We start from the raw sequence: 23,492 nt of genomic DNA on the forward strand, positions 1-23,492 counted from the left end.
TTGATGCCAGTATATATATCCCATTGAACAAATTCTACACTTATTGAAATCAAAATAGTCTGAGCACTTGTCTGAATGGCTAACTCCCACTAATATCACTGAGAGATGAGCGTGCTTAATTTCATCTAGATCAGGCCTTCTTTGCTACAAAGTATGTTTGTTTTGTTGCTGTGGGACCAATAATTCAGATATGTTTATTATCCAAACATCCTCCTGAGTATCATTATGACAGCTGAAGTACCACTTTGAAGATGATGTATAGCCATTCTTCTCCAGCTGCTCTAATTATATATGGGGGAAAATGAAATTAGTTTGATGAAAACATCACCAAAATATATTTATCATTTGAAGGGGAATGAAAAAGACTGTCTAAATAAAAGGCTGTGAAAAACAAATAAGACTGGCACTTGATTTTTATTCCTTCACTTTTTGCTAAGCCAACATTCTCATCCTTTCTGCTTTCTAATATTGCTTTTCCAAATCCATTGTCATTGTTTTGTCCCCTGAGTGGTGACTCATTTCATATTGTCTGCTTCCTTGCACTTTTTATTCTCATTTTTCCCTCTCCAACAGTAACTGGAGAGTCGGAAGGTCCTTTATAATTTTGTGAGTTGCAGTCTTTATGCAGGTCATTGACAATTCTCAATATGAAAGTGCTAAACCATGAGATAAAACATCATTATGTGTCTTTGGACAACATTATTAGCTTTTATTAAATAGATTTGAACTTCAAATATGGTCTGCATTGTAATAACAAAAGATTTGTACACTGAAAACTCTTGGCTGTACTTGCTCTATTATATAGAGGGATCACTTTTTTTAATAGCAGGTTCTGGAAGAAAAGTTCTGGAAGAAAAAAATTAGAATAACTTGGGCTGCATCATGCCACAGGTGCAGCATTTCCATGGTTAACATAATGCCAAAATCTGACCTCCATTTTCTAGAAGTTCTTGTCCCGCATGAAAAAGGCATCAATTATTATTATGGTTGCTCACATCATTATCCAGTTATTTAGCCTTCATTTGCATTTGTGTCTGCCTATCAAGTCCTTCCTAACAACTTGTGTTAGACAGTTGTGAATGTCTGATGATTTTAAAGGTATCATCACAAGCTGTTCCAAGTAAATTTGCCTTTTGCAATTGACTGATAGTGCTGTTGTCAATGCCAATAATGATCAAGCAGTGTTCCAGATATTTTAACTATTGATAATAGTTATAGGATGTTGTACAATAAGCCACATGCTTAGATTGGATTTGGCATTTTTGTCTACCTGTCAGCAGCTACCGCCCGGAGGGGCTGGGGGGTGGGAACGCAGTGGGGTAGCAAAAATGGAGCTCCATCCCAGAGCACCCAATTTGCACTGAAAGATGTTGAAAGAAAATGCAGGGCATCCTGCATAGGCCATGCCCACAGTGTGGTAGTAAAAATTTTGGTAGCCCTTCACTGCCTGTCAGGTATTTCCCAAGGACCTGGAAAAAGCAGTTGTTGTTGCTTTATAATATTAAAGGTATCAATTGCAGGAATAAAGTTGCCTTTTGCAATTGACAGATAGTAATTTTAGCAATACCAATGGTATTCACTCAGTGCACCAGATGTTTTGGAATTGCACCCAAATTACTATTGGCACTATTTTCAGTCTGTCCCAATGTATCACTATGGATCAGCAACTGTGCTATTGATCTTTATAGAAAGCTACTAATTCTGTTATTTCAGGGCATTTGATATTCCAATCATGTGGCAGGGAGTTGAAAGCCTTTTTTCCCAATCCAGCCAACTTTTATTCAGCTTGGTAGCAATGGTTGGAGTGTAGTACTGCAGGCTACTTCTACTGACTGCCAGTTGCCTGTAATTTTGCAGTTCAGATCTTACCAGCTCAAGGTTGAATCAGTTTTCCATGGTGGGTAAAACAAGGACCAAAATTGTTGGGGACAATATGCTGACTCTAAACTACTTAGAGAGGGCTTAATCACCTTGTTGATTAGGAGCTGATCTTTTATTGTTCTGCTTTCCTTTCTGCTTAGCTGGAAGGAGCTTGTTTTCAATGAGGTGCTCTTCTGACGTCATCAGCTACCACATTACTTAGCAATTTGAAACTTGTTATAAATAGGTAATTGGTCTATAGTAGCCTGGTACTGCGCTTTTGGTTGGTTGGTTTTCATTATCAGATAGGTTTTGCCAACTTTTAATTTCACCTCCTTTATAATATATTGCCAAAATATTGCTTCATATTTTCAGCATGCTCTTAAATGTATTTTTTTTTACTTGTATTGGGAATCTATTGTTGACAAATAGTAGATATCCTTCCATTCCCCACCCACCCACCCACCCACCCCTCAAAAATTCCTACTTGGATTTATATCATGTGGTCTGTCTGAAACATTACTTTTTTCTTGAATTTTCTATTTTTAGCTAAACATCATTTATCTTCCCCAATGCTATTTATTTGAATTTTGAGTATGAAAATAATTTTTAAAAATGAGTTTGGATTTTTTCCTAATATACCGGTAAGTTGATGTTGTTAAACACTTGGGCAATTGGTTTATTTCCACAGCAGGAGAAACAGGGGAGGAAACCAACATGCTCTCTACGAGACACAGTTGGCTATTTATACCAATAAAATCCTTGTGAGGGTAAGTAAGATTTTGATCTTTCAATAAGTCAGTAAGGCAACACATGTTTTCTCTCATACACACTGCAGAAAGGCCAGGTGAGATGTTTTGAGTAAGATAAATAGCAATAGCAAAAATGATAAACATACTGCTCTAAAGCAGGAAGCAGAAGTATAAAGCATGAAAATCAAGAGGTTTCATGCTTATGGAATTACTTTACTTGATCTATTGCAGCATATCCATTATTAAGTTTACTTCGTGGTAATAAAAGTTGAAAATATAGACATTTTTCTTCTTTTACTCTGTCTCTTCTAGGGAAGGAGAACTATTGTTTGATACAGTCACTTGGATCTGCTTTGAGTTGGACTCTGGTTGAGCAAGCCCTACAGAGTTGCTTGAGGGTTGGATTTGGGGGAAAAGTTGTGATACAGGGTGCGTTCCAAAAGTAATGCAATTTTTTAAAAAGTAATTTATTGAACAGATTTGTGCAATCACTTAAAATTCTTCAAAGTACTGTCCTTGGGCCTCTGCACATTTTTTTCCAGTGACTCTGCCATGACCAGTATGCGCCCTGGAAGGTGTCTTCGGGGACCTCTTGCAAGATCTTCATCACGGCTCATTGGATCTCTTCTATGGGTTCCTTTGAGGGCTGCCTTAATCTGGGGTGACATCAGGACTATAGGGGTGGGGTGGGGCAGCGTTGGCACCTGGTGTTTGGCCAGGAACTCACAGACTCGTAGCGCATTGTGGCAAGGCGCGTTTTTCATTCATAGAAGAGATCCATCTATATCCTTATTAATTGGGTTTCAGTCTAAAATATAGTACTGAGATGCAATTGATAGTACTTGTAGATAATTTTTGGTGAAATAAAGTTAAGGAAACTACATCTGTCCTGGCCCTTCATCTGTTATATTATCTTTCTGAACTGTCTCTGTAATGGGAGATACTGAATGTTTCTAGGTAGACCTCAATTGCACTATATCCTTTGGTGGTTTTTTTCTGATTTTGTATTAGTTTTAATTCCTATGTTAGGCACAATTTGTAAGTTGGACCTTCAAATATTAGTAATGGGAAAATAAATCATTTGCATTCTTGATGGAATTAATAATATCAGTTGCCTTTCTAGATAGCTCTTCAGACCCACTGACTATTGAAAGGTCTTTGTTTTCTTACTACACATCTGTGCACCATTGTGTGGCTCCTCACCCATCCATATTTTCTCAAGTAAAGAAATCCTATATGGGAGAAGTATTGTTCGAGATGAAGACCTATAGACCTTACAGATTGTTGAAGAGGTGGTGTTAATGGAGAAACAGAAGTTACATGGCGCCTCAACAGGGAGGATCTGCTAGGCCTCGCTTTAGACATTTGACAGATACAAAAGGTTATTTCTGGCCATAAAAATATTATTCCTTTTCTTTCTTGGCAGGTATTTCCACCACATCACAGCTGTGCCTAAGAAAGTTTTCAAAGTACAATCAAGTCAGCTAGGGGCAAACTTACATCACAACAGGTGGTCAGTTTATTATCAGAATGTGAATATATTCTTTTGTTAGAAAGAACAATGGCAGAAAATGCCTATAGTGCTTAGGTTTCAAATGTAATCTCCAAATAGTCCTTGCAGCTTACTTGACTGCCTTTTAAAAATATTAATTTGACATCTTTTATGTTTAAATAACCCCCTCACTCTGTGGAATACAAGATAGTTAAAGAAAAGGATCAGAAATTTCCAACTCAGGTTTTAGGTGGAAGCTTTCAAAATCTGGTTTGTTTTACTAACAGTTGCGAAATGCTCTATGAGATTTACATGCGAGCTCAAGTTATAAAATGCACAGGCGAAATTGAAAAGCTTGGGGGGGGGGTGGACTTTAAACAAGCCATTTTTTTAAAAAAAAGGAGCCACTAGATACAAAACCAAATGACTTTACCTAACAACATAACACAATGATATTCATATAAACAGATGCCTCCCCAGCACAGTGCAGAGCTGAACAAACTGCTTCTGATTTGAGAGTGTATACATTTCCTTCAAATTAAAGTTAAAAGGAGAAAGCAGTTCACAGATAAGGCGGAAAAATCAAACCAATCAATCAAAAATAAGTGTAATTAAAAATTATCTAATTATGTCTGCATTGAAGATATAAAGTCATTTTAAGCCACTTTAAATCTACTTGGGATGGTGAGTCTCTGGTTTACTTATTACTTATTTTTATGTCAGGTTGATTACTTAGTTAAATGTATCTTGAGTTTAACAAAATCCCTCTTCCCCATTCCTAAATATCAAGGCTCAAAAACTATGTCGAAAATGCAATATGCAATTGAACAGGGGGGAAAAAAACAAAGAACAGGAAACAACATTCTTCAATACATTTTCCTTTGGTTTCTTTTATCAAGTGTTTTTCCATCTCTCTCATCTGGGTTATAGACAACTAGAAGATTATTTGGGGAAAGCTGCTGTATGAACTTGTTGAGTCCAAGAGAGAAAAGTGGGTTATTTTAAAACATTACTAACAAAGAGCATATTGATGTTTCAGTGTCAGAGTTATCTAGGTAAGATCCGTTACTCATTCTGGGGAAAAGAGAATCAAATAACTGAAAGCGATCTATCACTCTTTAATGTTTAATCACTTTCTATAACTGTCTTTTTTTAATAATTTGACATAATTAATAAAACAACATATATCTTTAGTGAGGAACAGGCAAGGGTTCCCCGTTGCCGCTGCTACTGGTGTGGTTGTGTGCACTGCTCCAGTTGACCAGCGGGCAGGTGCACGCACCCACGTGAGATTTGGTTTCTATCTTGCATGAGGATGCTCGCATGTGAGAGATTTCGCCAATTTGCGGTGGTTTTCTGCATGCGCAGAAGCAAAGAAATAGCTGAAAATTGGTGAAATCTCGCACGCGCGAGCATCTTCACATGAGATTTTGCATGCACAGAAGCCAAATCTCATGCAGGCACACACGCCCTCCCTCCCTCCAGACACCTGGAGCTGTGCGCATATGTCCATTTTCCCTACCACAATATAGAGTGGCCTGTACCTGTAGGAACCCAATACTGCTTAGGAACTGCATTGGCTGCCGATCAGTTTCCGGTCACAATTCAAAGTGTTGGTTATGACCTTTAAAGCCCTTCATGGCATTGGACCAGAATATCTCCGAGACCGCCTCCTGCCGCACGAATCCCAGCGACCGATTAGGTCCCACAGAGTGGGCCTTCTCCGGGTCCCGTCAACTAAACAATGTCGGTTGGCGGGCCCCAGGGGAAGAGCCTTCTCTGTGGCGGCACCGGCCCTCTGGAACCAACTCCCCCCGGAGATTAGAACTGCCCCTACTCTTCCTGCCTTCCGTAAACTCCTTAAAACCCACCTTTGCCGTCAGGCATGGGGGAACTGAAACATCTTCCCCTGGGCATGTCTAATTTATGTATGGTATGCTTGTGTGTATGTCTGTTAGTATATGGGGTCTTTTTAAAATCTTTAATATTTTAAATTGTCAGATTATTTATGATTTGTTTCCACGTGTTGTGAGCCGCCCCGAGTCTTCGGAGAGGGGCGGCATACAAATCTAAGTAATAAATAAATAATAAATAAATAACTGGAGAGCTATACTGGCTAGAATTTTAGCACATCTTAAAAAACCAAGTGTGAAATAATAGTCAATATGTATTGTTGTAGTTCAGCCTAATGCTGCTCAGGGACTGGCTGTGTCTCTGCTGACTCCATGCCCGGAGGAGGATGACAGCGAAGAGGAGGGGGCTGAGCAGTCGGACGGGGGAGAGGAAAGTCAGGAATGGGACGAAGGAGAACAGCATGAGAGCCCTGGAGGGGGCCTCTCCCCAGCCAGTAGCTTGGAGTCATTAGGTGATGAAGCACAAGCCATCATTGACATGCGACAGAGACATTCAGATCAAAGAAAGGAGCAATTAAAGAAGTTTTATCAGCACTGAATTAGGAACAGCTGGGCTTGGGTATGGTCCTCCTTAGCAGGGTTTAAAAGGCAGGCAAGCCCTTGAAGCCATGTGGAGTGTTATCAGTTGGAGTTACGGTGTCCTGCTTTGTTCTCGGCGTCTCTGTTCCTGGCTTGTGGCCCAGCAGTTTGGAAGACCCGTGGGAGGTGTAGGTCTGCTATCTACAGCCTCGTCTTGGCAGCAAGAATCCTGTATTGCTGCATTGACTTTTGCCTTCGTGGATATCTTTGAAGATACAGCATTTTCCTGTTTGTAAGGACATGTTCTGTTACCTGTGTTTTTCTTGAATTTTATAAACTGCCTTTGCCTTTTACCGGTGTGTCTGGCTTCTCTTTTTGGGTTGGTCTTGGCTTCCGGAGTGACCCAGACAGAACATGTATTGACCAAGAAGGGCATTATTTCGCCCCAGAATGTACAGTAGTACCTCGAGATACGAGTTTAATTTGTTCCGGACCTGGGCTCTTAAGTCGAGCAGCTCTTATCTCGAACGACTTTTCCCCATAGGAATTAATGTAAATAATTTTAATTGGTTCCAGCCCTCAAAAAACTCACAAAGTTAGTCTAAATTATGCAAAAAGACATGTTTTTAATGAAGAAATGTACATGTACATATAAATGAATAATGAAGTTTCTTTCACTTAACTTGTAAACTTTCTTAAACTTTTAAATTTACATATGTACACAGTAGCCTAATCATCTGTTTTTGCCTTTTTGGCTGCACTTTCACTTGGAGCAGCTCTTTTTGTAAGAAATTTATCCAATGACATCTGCTTTTGCCTGCTTTTCAAAATGTTGCGAAAGTGAGTCAATGAGGTGTCATTGAAAAGTGCTGCTGAACGACTCGTGGCTACTTTCTCTGGGTGATTTTTTTCGATGAAACTAACAACGTTCTCCCATTGCGCTAGCATCACTTTTATTTCACTGGTAGGAATGACTTTCTGTGGTTCCTGTACCTCTTCCTCACTGCTGCTCATCTCTTGGGTCATCTCCATCTGTTGCATCTCATGGAGCGCCTTCAGGTCCTCTGTAGAGAGCGGTTCTTCATGCTCTTCGACAAGCTCATTGATGTCACCCTCATCTACCTCCAGACCCATACACTTACCGAGTGACACAATCTCCTCCAACGGGGTGTCAGTCTCGGTGATGTCCTCGGTCTCACTCTCGGGCTCAGCAGAGTCCCTTGGTGCAGCAGCAGCAGGCCACAACTTCTTCCACGCCGAGTTCAAGTTTCGCCTTGACACTTCTTGCCAGGCAAGGTCAATGATGTTAAGGCAAGAAACGATGTTAAAATGATCCTTCCAAAACTCACGCAGTGTCAAGTTGGTGTTCTCTGTTACATCGAAACATCGGCGGAACAGATGCTTCGTGTACATCTTCTTGAAGTTAGCTATGACCTGCTGATCCATTGGTTGCAGGATTGAAGTCGTGTTGGGTGGGAGAAAGACAACCTTTACAAACTGAAATTCTTGAAGGATGTCCTCTTGAAGAGCAGGTGGGTGGCCTGGAGCATTGTCGAGCAGCAGTAAGGCTTGTAGGGGGAGTTCATTAGTCAAAAGATATTCCTTCACCGTAGGACCAAAAACAAGATTTACCCAGTCCACAAAGAACTGCCTCGTTACCCATGCCCTTGCATTGGAGCGCCACATGACATGGAGTCTTTCCTTTAGGATTTTGTGCGTCTTGAACGCGTGAGGATTCTCTGAATGGTACACGAGAAGTGGCTTTACTTTAAAGTCACCCGACGCGTTTGCACACAATGCAAGGGTTAGACGGTCCTTCATGGGCTTATGTCCTGGCAGGCTCTTTTCCTCGGCAGTAATGAAAGTCCTACAGGGCATTTTCTTCCAAAACATCCCAGTCTCATCACAGTTAAATATCTGTTGAGAGACATAGCCTTCTTTTTCAACCAGGCTAGCAAAACGCATAACAAACTCCTCCGCTGCCTTGATGTCTGCACTCGCTGCCTCCCCATGCCTAACCACTGAGTGAATGCCACTTCTTTTTCTGAACCTGTCAAACCACCCATGACTTGCCTTGAACTCATCTGGATCTCCCGACGAAGATGGTTCATTGCTCTTTAGATCGGAGAATATCGCACGTGCCTTCTCGCTGATGACCGCCTCTGTTATTGTATCTCCGGCCAGCTCCTTTTCTTTTATCCAAATTAACAATAACCTCTCCATCTCTTCATGAACAGACGTCCTAAGTTGGGAAATTATCGTCGCACCTTTTGCTGCTTTAACACCTTTAAGGATGTCCTTCTGCTTCAGGATTGTACAGATGGTGGACGTACTGCGTTTGAACTTCCTCGCAAGTTCAATAACACGAGTCCCTTTATCGTGCAAATTAATTATCCCCTGCTTCGCTTCCATGGATATCATCATCTTCTTCTTCTTCTCAGCGGCCTTTTTTGGAGCCATGCTCGCTCTAAACACCGACACCACCGAGACAACCGGAAGCCAACTAGACCAGAAGTTCTGCTCCTATCCCGAATTTGCCTGCAAGCAGAAAAATTAAAATCAGCCAAGTAAGAAGCCAAGCGATCAAGAGAGGAATGGGTGAAAGAAGGGAATGAGGGAGGAAAGAAGGGAGGAAGGAAAAGGAAAGCAAGAAATGGAGGGAGGAAAGGAAGGAAGGAAAGAAAGAAAGAAAGGAAGAAAGGAAGGAAGGAAGGAAGGAAGAAAGGAAGAAAGGAAGAAAGGAAGAAAGGAAGAAAGGAAGAAAGGAAGAAAGGAAGAAAGGAAGAAAGGAAGAAAGGAAGAAAGGAAGAAAGGAAGAAAGGAAGAAAGGAAGAAAGGAAGAAAGGAAGAAAGGGTGAAGGGTGAAGGGACAGGAACAGAGGAAAGAAGCAAGGAAACTTATGAAAGGGGAGAGGAAGAGAGGAAGGATTGAAGGGAGGGAGGGAGGGAAGAAGGTAGGTAGGAAGGAGAAAGAAAAGAAGAAATAGAGGAAGGGAAGGTAAAAGAGAGAAAGAAAAAGAGCAAGAAAGAAAGAAAGCAAGAGAGAAAGAAAGAAATTGAAAGAGAAATAAAAATAGAGAGGGGGAATGAAAGAAATGGAAGGAGGGAAGGAAGGAGAGAAATCAAGAGAAAGAAAGAAAGCAAGAGAAAGAAAGAAAGCAAGAGAAAGAAAGAAAGCAAGAGAAAGAAAGAAAGCAAGAGAAAGAAAAAAGAATGAAAGAGCAAGAGAGAAAAAGAAAGAGAGAAAGAAAGAAAGAAAGAAAGAAAGAAAGAAAGAAAGAAAGAAAGAAAGGAAACTTCAAAGAAAGGCTCACTGAGCATCTCTCACTCTCTCTCTCTTTTTATCCCTCTTTCTTTCTTTCTCTTCCTTTCTCTCTCTCCCCTTCCTTTATCTCCTCTCTCTCTTTCTCTCCCCCCTCTCTCCCCCTTTCCCTCTCTCTTTCTCTCTCTCCCTCTCTCTTTCTCTCCCCCCCTCTCCCCCCTTTCCCTCTCTCTTTCTCTCTCTCCCTCTCTCTTTCTCTCCCCCCTCTCTCCCCCTTTCCTTCTCTCTTTCTCCCTCTCCCTCTCTCTTTCTCTCCCCCCTCTCTCCCCCTTTCCCTCTCTCTTTCTCTCTCTCCCTCTCTTGCTATCTCTCCCCCCTCTCCCTCTCTTTCTCTTCCCCCTCTCCCCCTTTCTCTCACTCTCTCTTTCTCACTTTCTCTCTAGTGTACTGTATCTTGCTGTCTGTTGCTCTCACTCACTCTCGTTCTCTCTCTGTTCTTCTCAGCGGTGACACGCGCACGCTCTGCCTGTCTCACCTTTGCCGAGAGCACTTTCGTCCTGTGCTCTCAGCAAGGGGGTTGCAGGAGAGACGTGGCAGGCGTTCTCTCAGCGGAGGCCGGCGAAGGTGATATGTATTCAATGTCGGGGGTGCACGGGTGGTTGTGCGCGCTCCCTATCTCACTGCTAGCCCACTCGGAATGTGAAATTCAAAACAGCGTTCGGATCCCCCCACCCCCAGCAGAAGCCAAGGACCCCCAGAGTGGGGCGGCAGGGGAGGCGACCGCCTCTCCACTCACCAAGTGCCGGGATATGAGCCGAGAAGAGCCGGGCTGGCTTGCTTTCCTTCCTTCCCGCGCTGATGCAGAGCCACTCGAACAAAGCGTCACGCCCCCCTGACGCTTTTGGCAGCAAAAGAGCCCAGCGTTGCTTCGGAAGCCGCCGAAAGCGTCAGAGGGGCGCGACGCTTTGTTCGAGTGGCTCTGCATCAGCGTGGGAAGGAAGAAAAGCAAGCCAGCCCGGCTCTTCTCGGCTCGTATCCCGGATTTGAGCTCGGGAGACGAACAAAAATGTCTCTCCCCTCCCAGCTCTTATCTCGAGTAGCTCGTAAGTAGAGCAGCTCATATGTCGGGGTTCCACTGTACATTCGGGTGGATGGGCGAAGCCTCTCACTCCCTTCACTACTGGCTCTTCAACAACTAATAGACACGAGTGAACAGGGAACATTTCATCCCTGACTACAAACATCTTGTTATATTGCAAGAGCCAGTCAAGATTGCAAAGTGAGACTGGTTTCAAAATGATGCTGTGCAATTAAAGACAAAGAGCAGAGAGAAACTGGCTGCTGGCACAATAGATGAAGAATCATTTCTTGAGTCACAGATACTTAAATAGCAAATAGCTGATCTTTAACTTTAGTGGTGAATAACTAGCAGCAGATGTAGATGCATATATTCAAGATTATTAACAGTGCCTTGATCAATCTGCTCTCCCACAGTCTTACTGATACAGTTCAACTATATACAGTTTTGTTTTGTATTGATACATGCAAGAGTCTGGCTTACATGGTTACAATTCCTCAGGCAGCTCTCAATCTGGAAGGGAAAGGGGGAGTAGAAGTCAAAACTCATCAGTGTGCTAGAGGATGATAATTCCACCCAATCATAGTTCTTCAAACTCAAGCCTCTAACTGATTGCAAGAACAGAACTTAATAGATGACAAATTAGAAGACAAAACTGAGGAACATGCCAGGATCAGTCCCCAAAGAAATGGAAAGCGGAAGGAGTGCACATGTATACTTTGTACCATCTAGGTCAATGTATCCATTATATATAAAGAACACAATGCTAAGCTAAAGTTAACCTCTGTGGGCTTTGATGGATGGCCCTCAAAGACTATAAGTGAAGGTGAGATACTTTCCCCATTTTCATTAGGAATACTGCAGCGGTGTTGAGATTCACCAATAATTCTGTGCCAGAAGATCAAACAGGACGTGATCTAAAGCAAAGGCCTTCAAACTTGGCAACTTTAATGCTTGTAGACTTCAACTCCCAGGATTTTGGATATTTCTGGGAATTGAAGTTCAGAAGTCTTAAAATTGCCAGGTTTAGGGACCTATGATCTAAAGCAGTGCTTCTGAATTATTTTCTGTTACCCTCTCCCCCCAGGAAAAAATAAACATTCCATGCCCCCCCTCTCAACTCTCCGCCAGGAATGTAAATAGCTTCAGTAACAAGATTCTTCAGGTGAAGAAATAATAATGATAAAATAATAATAATTTCAACAGTGGTGTTGTGTCAGCAAAAAGAAGAGAGAGGAGAAATAAAAAAGCAACTTATAGGCAAGAAACTGAGTTACCTTTCGCTCCAGCTGCTGCATTTCTCCAGGACCCCTCACACACACACACCGTCCTCCTCCCTTGTCTTGCTTGTTCCAGGGGTTGCAACCATTAGCTAAATGCCCTTCACCTCCCTAATCTGTGTCTTTTCTTTCACCACCACTGGGATCACCTCTTCTTCCTAGTGACTTTTTCTTTTATTCGGTTAAGAATGTCACTCTTCCTTTATTCCTCCTTCCCTCCTCCTCTCTCTCTCTGTGCATCTGAGCACGAGTGAGTGAGGCTGTGCTTCAAGGAGCTTGGGAAGAAGAGGACAAGGCAATGAAACTCCTGGCTTGACTGCTTCCTCCCCCCCAACACACACACACACACACACACACAAACACACTTTCTCCCCACCCCCACCCCGCAACTCTGGATCTGGAGGTTGTTTCACTTGTTTCCAACTGCCTGTGTCCCTGTCTTTTCGGATGAGAGTGTGGGCTTTCTGGGAGGCAGATTGGCTGACTCAAATTCACTAACCAGGCTGAGATGCCTCCATGGCCGGCCCGTGCTCTTCACCATTTTTTTTTAAAATAAAAAGATGGCGGTGCCCATACACCTCCTTTGGCATTGCTCCACGCCCCACCCCCATGGAGGCGCACCTCACTATTTGAGAAACACTGATCTAAAGCAAGATAGTAAGCAACCAAGAACCAACCTGTAATTATATTTGATGGCAATTTGTCTTGCGGCACCTTAAAAACTAACACAATTATTATACCACAATCTTTTGCAGAAGATAATGGACCTACTATATATGAACTCAGCTCTTGTTGTGTGGGTGTGGAAGAATAATTGGGGAGGAAGAAGAGTGAGAGTGGGGATAAATGGTGAGGTCAGTAGTAATTGATGGAACCCGGATAAGTTCTTTCTTTAGCTTCAATGCACTGAGAATTCAAAAGTTCACCTCTGATCACACAACACTGATCTTATCTTGTTCTCAGCCCAGAGATTAAAGAGATTTGTACTGTTCCTTTGAGTTACGGAAGATAACCAGCAATTTCTGCTTAATCTCCACAGAGCCAAAGTGTATAAACTTTATTTTGCTTGTCTTTATTTTGCTTGGAAAAAAAATGAATAACCAGCTTGGATCTACTATTTTAGATTTCTTGAATGGGATACATACAATGTATTTTAAAAATAGGACAGCAAATGCATGGTTAGTGGTGTGTGTGTGTGTGTGCGTGTGTTTATCCGACGTGGCATAGGTGGTAGAGTGCAGTACTGCAGGCCACTAAACCTGACTGCTAGATCTGCAAGTTCAAATCTCATCACTGGGTCAAGGTTGACTCAGCCTTCCATCCTTCCGAGGTGGGTAAAATGAGATAAAAAGATAAAACAAAATTTTTATCTTTGTTTAATCCCTAAGTGTGATGTTATATATTTGTAAAAGTTTTAATTCTGCTGTTGTATGTCATAAATTGTCTTTATAATTCCTTTTGTTATTACCTTGAGGTCATTGCTAGAAAGTCCTCAAGAACTGAAACACAACTCACTGTTTATTATTATTTTTAAGATCAACATTTCTGAAGCCAGTTTTGAACTCATTTATTTGAGCAATATAAAGTATAGAGGTTTTGGTTGACAGGTAATAGCATATTATACATTTGAAGGATGAGTAAATGTAAAATCTCCTGACATTATGAGTGATATTATTAAATCATGTATTAGTGTAATCAATAAAAGTATGCATACAATCAACACTGAAGTTTGCATCAGCTTTTGGTTCCTAATGATTTCTGTATCAATAGATCATAGTTTGTTGTTCACTATTATTATCTGTTCTACGTTGAGTAGGCTACTATTCAATGGAAGCATAATTATTGAAGATATGCACCTTCTAGATCAGAGGTGTCAAACTTGCAGCCTATGGGCCAGATGCATGATGTGCTGGCTCTGCCACACCAGGTTTAGTGAAGAGCAGGGGGAGTTCCAATACAATACACAATGCCACTCTGATGCTGCAAATTTGACACCCCTGTTCTAGATTGTTTTTGACCCTTTGGTAGTCATCAAGGTAACACATGTTTCTTCATTAATTTTACTGCAAAAACTCCCTAACCCCTAATATGCTTCCATTCTGGAAATAATTTTATGGTTTGACATTTAGAGTCTTTTTTCATATCCTGTTATCCTTAAGGGCAAGAGTCTAACATTCTTTCATATCTCCATCTACTTAAATTTGATGTACTGTTTTCATTAATGTAGAGGCTTCATGGATGAGTAATTGTCTTGGTTTTGACCTTGGCCCTCATTCTCTAATCCAGTCCAAGATCTAAAAGATTGGAAAGCAATAATATTTGGCCTGATATATATTTTATTATACCACAGGTTTTTCAGGATTGGAGTTTGGTAGGCCACTGCAGACTCCAGTTTTAAGCATCTGGTTTTGACCTAAATCACATAGGCAGATGCAGGAACTAATAAAGTCTGCTATTGCACTGCTAAATCATTACACATGATCCTACAAGGGTATTGGTAAAAACTGTACTCCACCAAAAAAACAATAATGACGACAACAATAACAAAAACCAAACAAACATCAATGTAACCCAGTCCCATCAGCTGGGTCCATTAGTCATCAGAATTAAGGCCCCAAACAGAAAGAACGTTTAAGTCAACAAGCCAGATGCAGAATTTGCAAGACAAGAAACCACAATACAGAGTCAGAGTCGGCAAAGCAAGGTGTGCAAGATATGCAAAGACTGAAACACAAGTCGAAGTCTAGGAGTCAAGTATAGGAATCAGATCAAAAGTAGGGGAGTACATGCCATGAGACATGTTTCCAACAGTCCTTAGCCTCTGATTAAATCATCGTGAGCCAGATGTTCCTTGAAAGGAGGGATGGGGAAGCCATCACAGAACTTCTCTGAACTTTACTATGCTCCATTCTTGGCACCCATGGATCATCTGGGGGAGGCAGTTGTTTATAATCAGAGAGAATCTATTGTCTCTCATTGCTGCTACATGTCTGCAGTCAATCCTGCCCTGAATTCTTGAAGGCAGTTGGGTCCATGGCTGGTTGACCAATTCACCCAATTCTGGAAGGGCCTGGGATGACAACATCCTGAGCTCCAGGATTCCCTGGACATTCCAGGGGAGATGTGTCATCTATGTTGTATGATCCTGGACATTATTTTTGATCCCCCTTTGAATCAGGATCCAACAAGGCCATGACACATCTAGTCATCAGGAAAATAGTTTTCTTATAATTATTTACTATTTTCATGTAGCTTAGATCCTTAACTACAGCAGTTCTGATCACCTCACAATAAGAGAAGCTGGAATTTCAGATGCCAATTTCAGATAGCATGGTAAGGATGTTCAGGAGCCAAAAACCCAAGTCTCTCCTCCCCCCCTCCAACATTTGTTAACTTATGTTAAGGATTTTTTTCCTTCTTCTATGTCTTCATTTGGGATGAGGTAGAGTGTGATAGATCTTATTTCCTTGCTTAGCTACTTATGATTTGGAAGCCTTTATGACTGTAGTATTGGATAGTTAGTTTTGTAACCATTATGAGAATTGTTTGGGTAAGACAAAGTGGGATATAAATGTTTATACAATTAAATATAACACAGAAATTATAATTTATTTTATAGGGGGGGAAATCCCATGATGTGCTGCATTAATCTTTCTGGTTATCCCAGCAGAGGAAAATATCAGATTAATTATGAACCAATTTGATATGGTTGTATATCAAAATTCCTTAAGAGGCAATAAACAGTTTTTATGACTCCTGGTTAATTTAAATTCACATATTTTAACTTCTATTCAAACCTAGCTTATAACCAACTTCACAAATTCTCTTTGTTGTAGTATGGATCTTCTAAAACTACTGACGAACAGGTTCATCTTTCAGCGTAATGTATTTACTCCTTTGCTAATAAATCAGCTTTTAATTATTCTGTTGTCTGAGGCTGCTTTATGGTTTGTTCCTCTCATTGGCAGATGTTCTTCATTATGCTTGCTAATTCATTCTATAACAGAATGTCAATTTCCAATAAGAGTATTTGCCATCCTTTCTGTATAGACCATGCAAATTGTCTGTATAATATTTAAATATTAACCACCATAAAATATTACTGAAAAATGTTTTGTATGTACTATATATGTCACACCAATTGCTTAGGAAAACGTTTTGTGCTATATTTACAGGAAAGGGATAGGATCTGCAAATAACATGAAGAAATACATGGTGTTTTAACATAAACTATAATGGTATGTAGAATGACCTTGGAAGAGGGGCATGCTGCCTAGGGAATGATCAGATGAGAGAGAATATAATCTTTGTCATGTACAGCTTTAAAGATGTCAATTACCACCTTGAATTGTACAGAGAAAAAAACTAGGAGCCGCCAGCACTATTACCTCTAAGCTGTGTGGGCGCGTGCCCGCGCAGCCATCAGGAAACCCCCCCGCGCACTGACTTGTTGATGGCACACAAAGACATGCTGTCCCATGCTCGCCCGCCGCCCAGGCCCTGCGCTGGGCCGCGCTGGGGGCTGCCCCTTGGAGCCAGGGGTGACGGGCCTAGCCTCAGCTTACTTGGCTCCGGTGCGGCTGAAGCATGGGGCAAAGTAGGCGGCAGCTGCTGCTGATGCTCCAGGCCCGCCCCCGAGCTGAGCTTCCTTCGGCTTCCTTGGAGGCAAAGCTGCAAAGCTCACCTACCTCCTCCAAAGAAGCCGAAGAAAGCTCAGCTTGGGGGTGGGCATGGAGCAGCAGCCGCCACTGCCGCCTACTCCGCCCTGCACTTCAGCCACATGGCGCAGCTCTGGTAGGCATGGGGCAGCAGGGCAAACAGCGAAGGTGGCACTGCCAAGTGTGGGTCGAGCGGGAGGGCACCGGCAGCAGCAGCACTGAGCAGCACTGAGCAGTAGCTGCGGGGTGGCAGTGGGGCAGTTGGCTGCATGGCACCGACGGCGGTGGCTGGATGTATTGCAGGATGCCGTAAATGCTGCCGCTGCGCTGGGCATGGAGCTGGCACCTCTGTCCCTGCCCAGCCAGCGGGCCAGTGCCAGCCCCGTGCCCATGCGCAGCGCAGCGCAGTGCCAGCAATGTATGGCAACCTGCTGTCACTGGTGCCACCGTCTTGGAGCTCCTGCTTGCAGCCGACCGCCCCGCGGCACACAAAATGTATTTGTGCACGAGAGTGGTGTTGCAGGGCAGGGAAAAAAAGAAGAGAGAGAGAGAAAAAAAAGAGAGGAAGGGAGAAAGGAAGAGAGAGAAATAGAAAGGAAAGGAGGATGAGAAAGAGAGGGAGGGAGAGGGAAGGAGGGAGGGAGAGAGAAAGAAGAGAGGGCGAAAGAGGGAGGGAGAGAGGAAGAGAGAGAAACAGAAAAAAGAGAGAGGAAGGAAAAGAGAGAAAGAAAGGAAAGAAAGAAAAAGAATGGGAGTAAGGAAGAGAGAAAGAGAGAAAGAAAATAAATTCATGAATTTAAAATATTTTTATTTTATTTTATTTTATTTTATTTTATTTTATTTTATTTTATTTTATTTATTTTATTTTATTTTATTTTATTATTTTATTTTATTTTTTTTATTTTTTTTTTGATTGATTGATTGACTGACTGACTTCTATGTCACCCAGTCTTGAAGGGACTGCCGCTCAGATACTATACTTTTCCGCCCACACCGAAAAAAAATTAGAGGGAACATTGGCCACCAGTGCAGCTCTCATGATAATAGCAACATGGGTGAACCTGGTCGCACCCAATGCCTTGTCTGCAATTGCATTCTGCACCTATTGTAACTTTCAAGTGGTCTTCAAGGGAAGAGTCATATAAAGTACTTTTGCAATAATAGAACCAGGAGGTGACTAAGGCATGAATAATTGTGATCAAGCCTTCCCAGTCCAGGAAAAGACATAATTGACTCACAGGATGGATTTGTGCAAAATTTTCCCCAGCTATGCCTACTATGTACTTCTCAAACAGGAAACATGAGTCCAGGAGGACTCATTGAACATTGATTTCTAAAAGTAGTAAGAACTGGATATGATCAAAATAGACCATAAGAAGATAAGATTAAGCTGAATACTTGGTAAATAGTTCAAGAGATAAGATAGATATGATATTTTCTCAATATTTACTGATGTCTTAGCATATTTTGTTTTCATTGATAATGTCATCCTTTTGAGCCATCTACAATAGTTCTAAGATGGAGCACTGTAATGCTGTGATTTCTCTCTTTCTTAAATCTAAACCCCCACAGATACCTGTATATATGGATTATATATAGTGGAGATAATCAGGGGTGGGTTCTACTCAAATTCCCCAACAGTTTGCATCCTGAAGGAAGTGCGCAGTTTGCACATGCCACACTTCCTGGAAATAACCCTCTGTGCATGTACAGTGAAAGGTTTTTTGCAATCCGTGGCAACCAGAAGACCGGTTCAGGAGCAAGGACCGCCAGTTCAGCAAGTAGCACCAAATTTCCAGTACATGTTCTAAAGAACTAGTCTGAACCGGTAGCAACCTACCACTGGAGACAATGTATGAAAGCCCAATATCTTAAATGGCCATAATAAGATTTATGAGGGATGTTCAATATTATAGGTTCAAGCTCCCTATGCAACATGGAAGCAAATTTTAAAAAATAAAAAACAGTTTAAAGGAAAGGGGGAGAAATGGGGGGAGGGGATTCCAAACTACACCAGAGTTTTCTCAGGTCTCTTCTAAACCATTTTATCAATATACCCTGCTTTTTAAAATCACAAATACTACTCAGAAGTAAAACCTTTCATTAGTTTCCCTAAAAACCGCCCAGACTTCAACGTTTCATTTTCAAAAAGCAAACATTTCATTATTTAAATTTGTTGCTGAAATATTGCATATTTGCTTCTTTAAAATGGGATTTTGGATCTTGTTTTGCATTTAATTTAATAGTAAGGCATTGCTAGCCATCATGTATCACAAGACTAATATTTTATTTTATTGTATTTTATCATAATGCTACCCAACAAATTGACTCTGGGCATCTTACAGATTATTATTATAACAACTATTTATCACCCATCCATATATGAAAGCCTAGCCAGGAAACACAACATTCAAAGCGGTTTGTGTATCATATAACTGTTTTACAACTAAATTATGATTTACTAGTGGCAGCTGTCTCTATCAAGTGATTTTGGTTAACATGAATGTTCAGTAAACAGTTCCAATTAAACTAAATTAAATGAGACATATTATATTTACTTATCTGTTTAGGTTTTGCTCCAGAAGGATTTAAGTGAGATTTCTCCCACCTACCCACCTCCACTTTAGATATAATTCTAGATACTAGTGTTTGAGATTGGGCAGTTTCTATTGTAAATAAGGGATTCAGCCTAAGATTGGAATCTTAGGCTGAATCCCTTATTTACAATAGAAACTGCCCAATTATTTTTTGTCTTTTACATGTACTGAAGGTCTCCTTCCTTTTTTCCCCTTTGTTATTGGGGCTTCTACAGATTTTCACTCTGATTCATATTTATAGGGTTTTATGTTTATGTATGAGTAAATACTTGTTTTCTAAATTCTAAATGGAACACCGCTTCAGCAGAAAATCAGTAATATTATCTAGAACAGTTGTCAGTAAGAAAAGAAAGGGCTAAGGATAGAAACCCCCATTGGAGTTGTTTTGCAAATACCCCTTGAAGGTGCTTTATTTACAAAAAAACACCATTTCCCTATTAAATCATGTCATCTGAAGGAAGAAAAGTGTTATTAACTGGATACTGGATGGTTAGAGAACAGAAAGTGACAATGAAATGGCCATGTTGCAAATATGCAATGAACTGATTCCAAAATTTTGCTGCCAGCCATGATTTGGAAGGGAGATAAAATATTAGAAATAAGTAGTAACTGAAAAGAAAGGCCAACAGGAGATTTAGAATCAGTCACCAGAGGACTGCCAAGGAAGATAAAAACAGCCTGTAAGAACATAAGCATCCTGATATCAGGAAGTTAGTGGAAAATATGAACAGTAATGCATGGGCGGCTGATTTAACGGTTGCTCAAAATTGCGCTGAGATCGCTATTGCCTGGCTTCGCGCTCCCATGCGCTGCCTTTTGGAGCCGGGGCTTGCCTGGGCGAGCCCTATAAATAGGGCTTCACCTCAGGCATTCTTCCTTCTGCCCCTGGCTCCTGAAGAAGCAGACACTCACCTGCCCTCCCTATCTTACAGGGTCACCCACAGGGGCTGAATAGGAATTTTTTGCAGTCTGTGTTTTAGCGGCGACCGTATTTTCGCCTATTCCACACTGGGGAGTGAGGATGGACTGGTTAGGGGGTGTGACACATTTAGTCACAATTTGATCATTGACTTCCCTTTGGTCACTGGGGTTGGCAGGTTAGGGGCGGAAATGGGCAGTGGTAGCAACTGCATGTTCTCCTTTAGGGCTTCTTTTGAAAGATGATGGGCAACCTCTTGCCAGGAGCTCAAGGTACCGTGCGGCTGGGGCAATTGGAAAGGGAGTGCCCTTGGGACTTACCTATCCCAATAACCAGAAGGGGATGGGACGGTGAGCCCTCTCACATGCCAAGGCATGGCCAGGAACCAGGTGAAGGCATGGTACCTTGTTCATCAAGGAGCTATGCCCATAATTGCCCAGGAAGGTTATTCGTGAATTATTTTGGTTATTGATTGATAATCAGTTAAAGTTCATTTAACTTTAATAAAGTGACCAATTTAAACCCAGCTCTTGGTGTCTGTGTTTTTATTTCACCTCCGGCTCAATTGCTGAACTCACAGAAAAGTGAACCAGGACATCTTCTAAGAAGATAATGTAGAACAAAGGTGTCAAACTCAAGGCCCGTGTGGTGGATCTGGCCCAAGGTATGCTTAGATCTGGCCCATGGGCCAGCCTGAAGGCCCATGGGTCAGATCTGGCTTGAGGTGTGTCTGCAGCAAAAATGGATTGTGCAGCCCTCCCAGGCAGCCTCCTAAAGTCCCCTGCCAGAAAAAAACATCTCAGGGGTCCTTACGCAGAGGGCTGCAGGAGTAAAATCGAGCTGCAGGAGTGATGACATGAGTGATGTCAAATGGCCATACCCCCTCATCCTTCCAAGGTCAAATACAACCCTAATGTGCCCCTCAATGAAATCAAGCCTGACACTCCTGACATAAAAGAAAACATAGAAAATCCTTTATTGTATTGAAGAGGAGAAGGGAGAAAAGTCAGATATTGGAGGTTGTACTGTAATCTAGGGCAGGGATCCCTAAAGCCTGATCTGTGGACCAATACCAGTCTATGGTCCTTTGGGAATTGAGCCACACAAGCCACAGGTGCAAGTTCAAAACCATCCCCATCACCACCAATGCTGATTCACGAAGGCGGGAAGGTTTGAGACTGCCGATCTAGGACATGGATATTTTATATCCCAAAATTCTGTCTTCTCTGAGTATAATTAAGGAAAAGAGTAGGTCTGACATGAGAACATAAATAAGAAAAAAATGTAATAGAAGAGGACATTCTGAAGATACTCCAAAGTTTTAAAGTAGCTACTCTGGAACAAAGAGATGTCACCAGTAAATCAAGGGATGATAGATTGTGGAACTCACATATATTGAAAAGTTTCTAAAGTTACTTCCAAAAATTTTAATAAACAGAATGGGGTTTTAATACATTATATCTGTTAATTCATAAAATACTTGTAATCTGTCCTCCCTTTGCACAGCCATGCTGTCTTCTCTTTCTTTATTCCCCCATTACAATTTATATTCTACAAATACCCAATGCAACTGAAGAAATGAACTGTAATTCACAAAAGCTTAGATATTTTTTTAATAAAAAAAATAATTACACTAGAGAAAAAAGAGCAAATTCTAGTTCTTCTTTCCTGGGGGAAAAGTTAGTGACAGTGCATTTTTAACTTTAAACCAAAAACTACTTAGGACAAAGAAGAAGAAAAACATTTAGAACCACTTGAGTCTCCTCAAGGCTTTGTCACTTTTGATCCAAGTATGATGCACAATAGGATTCTGTGAAAACATTGGTACATCAAACAATTTGTGTGAAATGAAAAGTGAACATGCTTCAAAGCAAAATATCAGGTTGGGGGATTTAAAAATGCTTTGGAGCTTTGGAAGCAATTTGAAGATTTGATGTCTATTTTGCTGCTTTTGGAGTTTTACAGATAAAATACACTGGCACAATTTCAATTCCATTTGTACAGAATGCTGAGGAGGAGATGACTGGTATGAATGGCTCTCTGATGGACCTGATCTCTGATATGCTACCAGTTGAATTTAACTTTTTTTTTTAACCTGTCAGAATGTCAAATGTAACTTTGTTGGGACCTTTGTTTAGATTCTCTACTTTCAACTTCTCTAATCAAGCCATTTATTATCTCTAACTTTGTAATCCTTTGTAGCAACATAATGTTATTCTTCTATGCTGGTTTTGCCAATCCAGCTGAGAGCTAATTGTGTTCTCAGTTCTATCGGTGAATTTTAGGCTGCCCTTATTTTTAAATTCCATGAGTACAGCAGGTTTCACAGAAAATAAATAGAAAGAAAGTCCATTATATTTCACCAAGGCCTAAACTTTTATTTTATTATCGGGGAAGAGGGGTATAAATGACATTTTTTTTCATACTAGCCTCTTTCTCTGGCTTAGTTATCCCTGTAACATTGTAATTCACTATGTCATTCTGCTGTTCTTCATTCTGCTAATCCAGATCTGGGCATTTTATGTCCCTCAGGCCACATCTGGCTCTTTAGCTGTCTCTGTCCAGCCTGCTGGCTTGTGCCATCTTGGTCCATTTAGGAATACACACACACAAATTATATATGTGCAAGTGTGCATACTTTCATAGCCCTACTGATTCAGCTCTTTACAATAAATCCCAGTTTGTTATATGGCACCTTGGGAAAATTAATTGCCATCTGCTAACCAATACAAAATTCTCCTGGCAATCCATAGTACTGGCAACCAATGTCAGAAAGTTTCAGAATAGTTTCAGAGGTCGAATGCCATCCAGATGTACTACTCCCAAGCCTCCCAGAAAACTCAACAGAGTTGTCCCACTCCACAAGGTGAATTTTGAAGCTTATAGCCTCATTGCTTCTAAATATGTCCTTTAAAGAAATCAAATCTGAACTGCCAAAGTGAATGAAAATAAATTGAGATTCACTGAGTTTTGAATCACAAACTCATGTTTAATCATACTGTGTTTGGAAACGTCAAATGAGAACAGGGCTGATCTGATAGCATGGGAGGAATGACAGTCACACACAATGAGTTGCTTGCATCTACTGGTTTGAACTAATTGTGACACACACTAGAATCAGAATTGCATCAGGGATGAAAGTGGTAATTTTGATTGCCAGCA

Source organism: Erythrolamprus reginae, chromosome 3 (genome assembly GCF_031021105.1).
Source record: "Erythrolamprus reginae isolate rEryReg1 chromosome 3, rEryReg1.hap1, whole genome shotgun sequence".
NCBI classification, from domain to species: domain Eukaryota; kingdom Metazoa; phylum Chordata; class Lepidosauria; order Squamata; family Dipsadidae; genus Erythrolamprus; species Erythrolamprus reginae.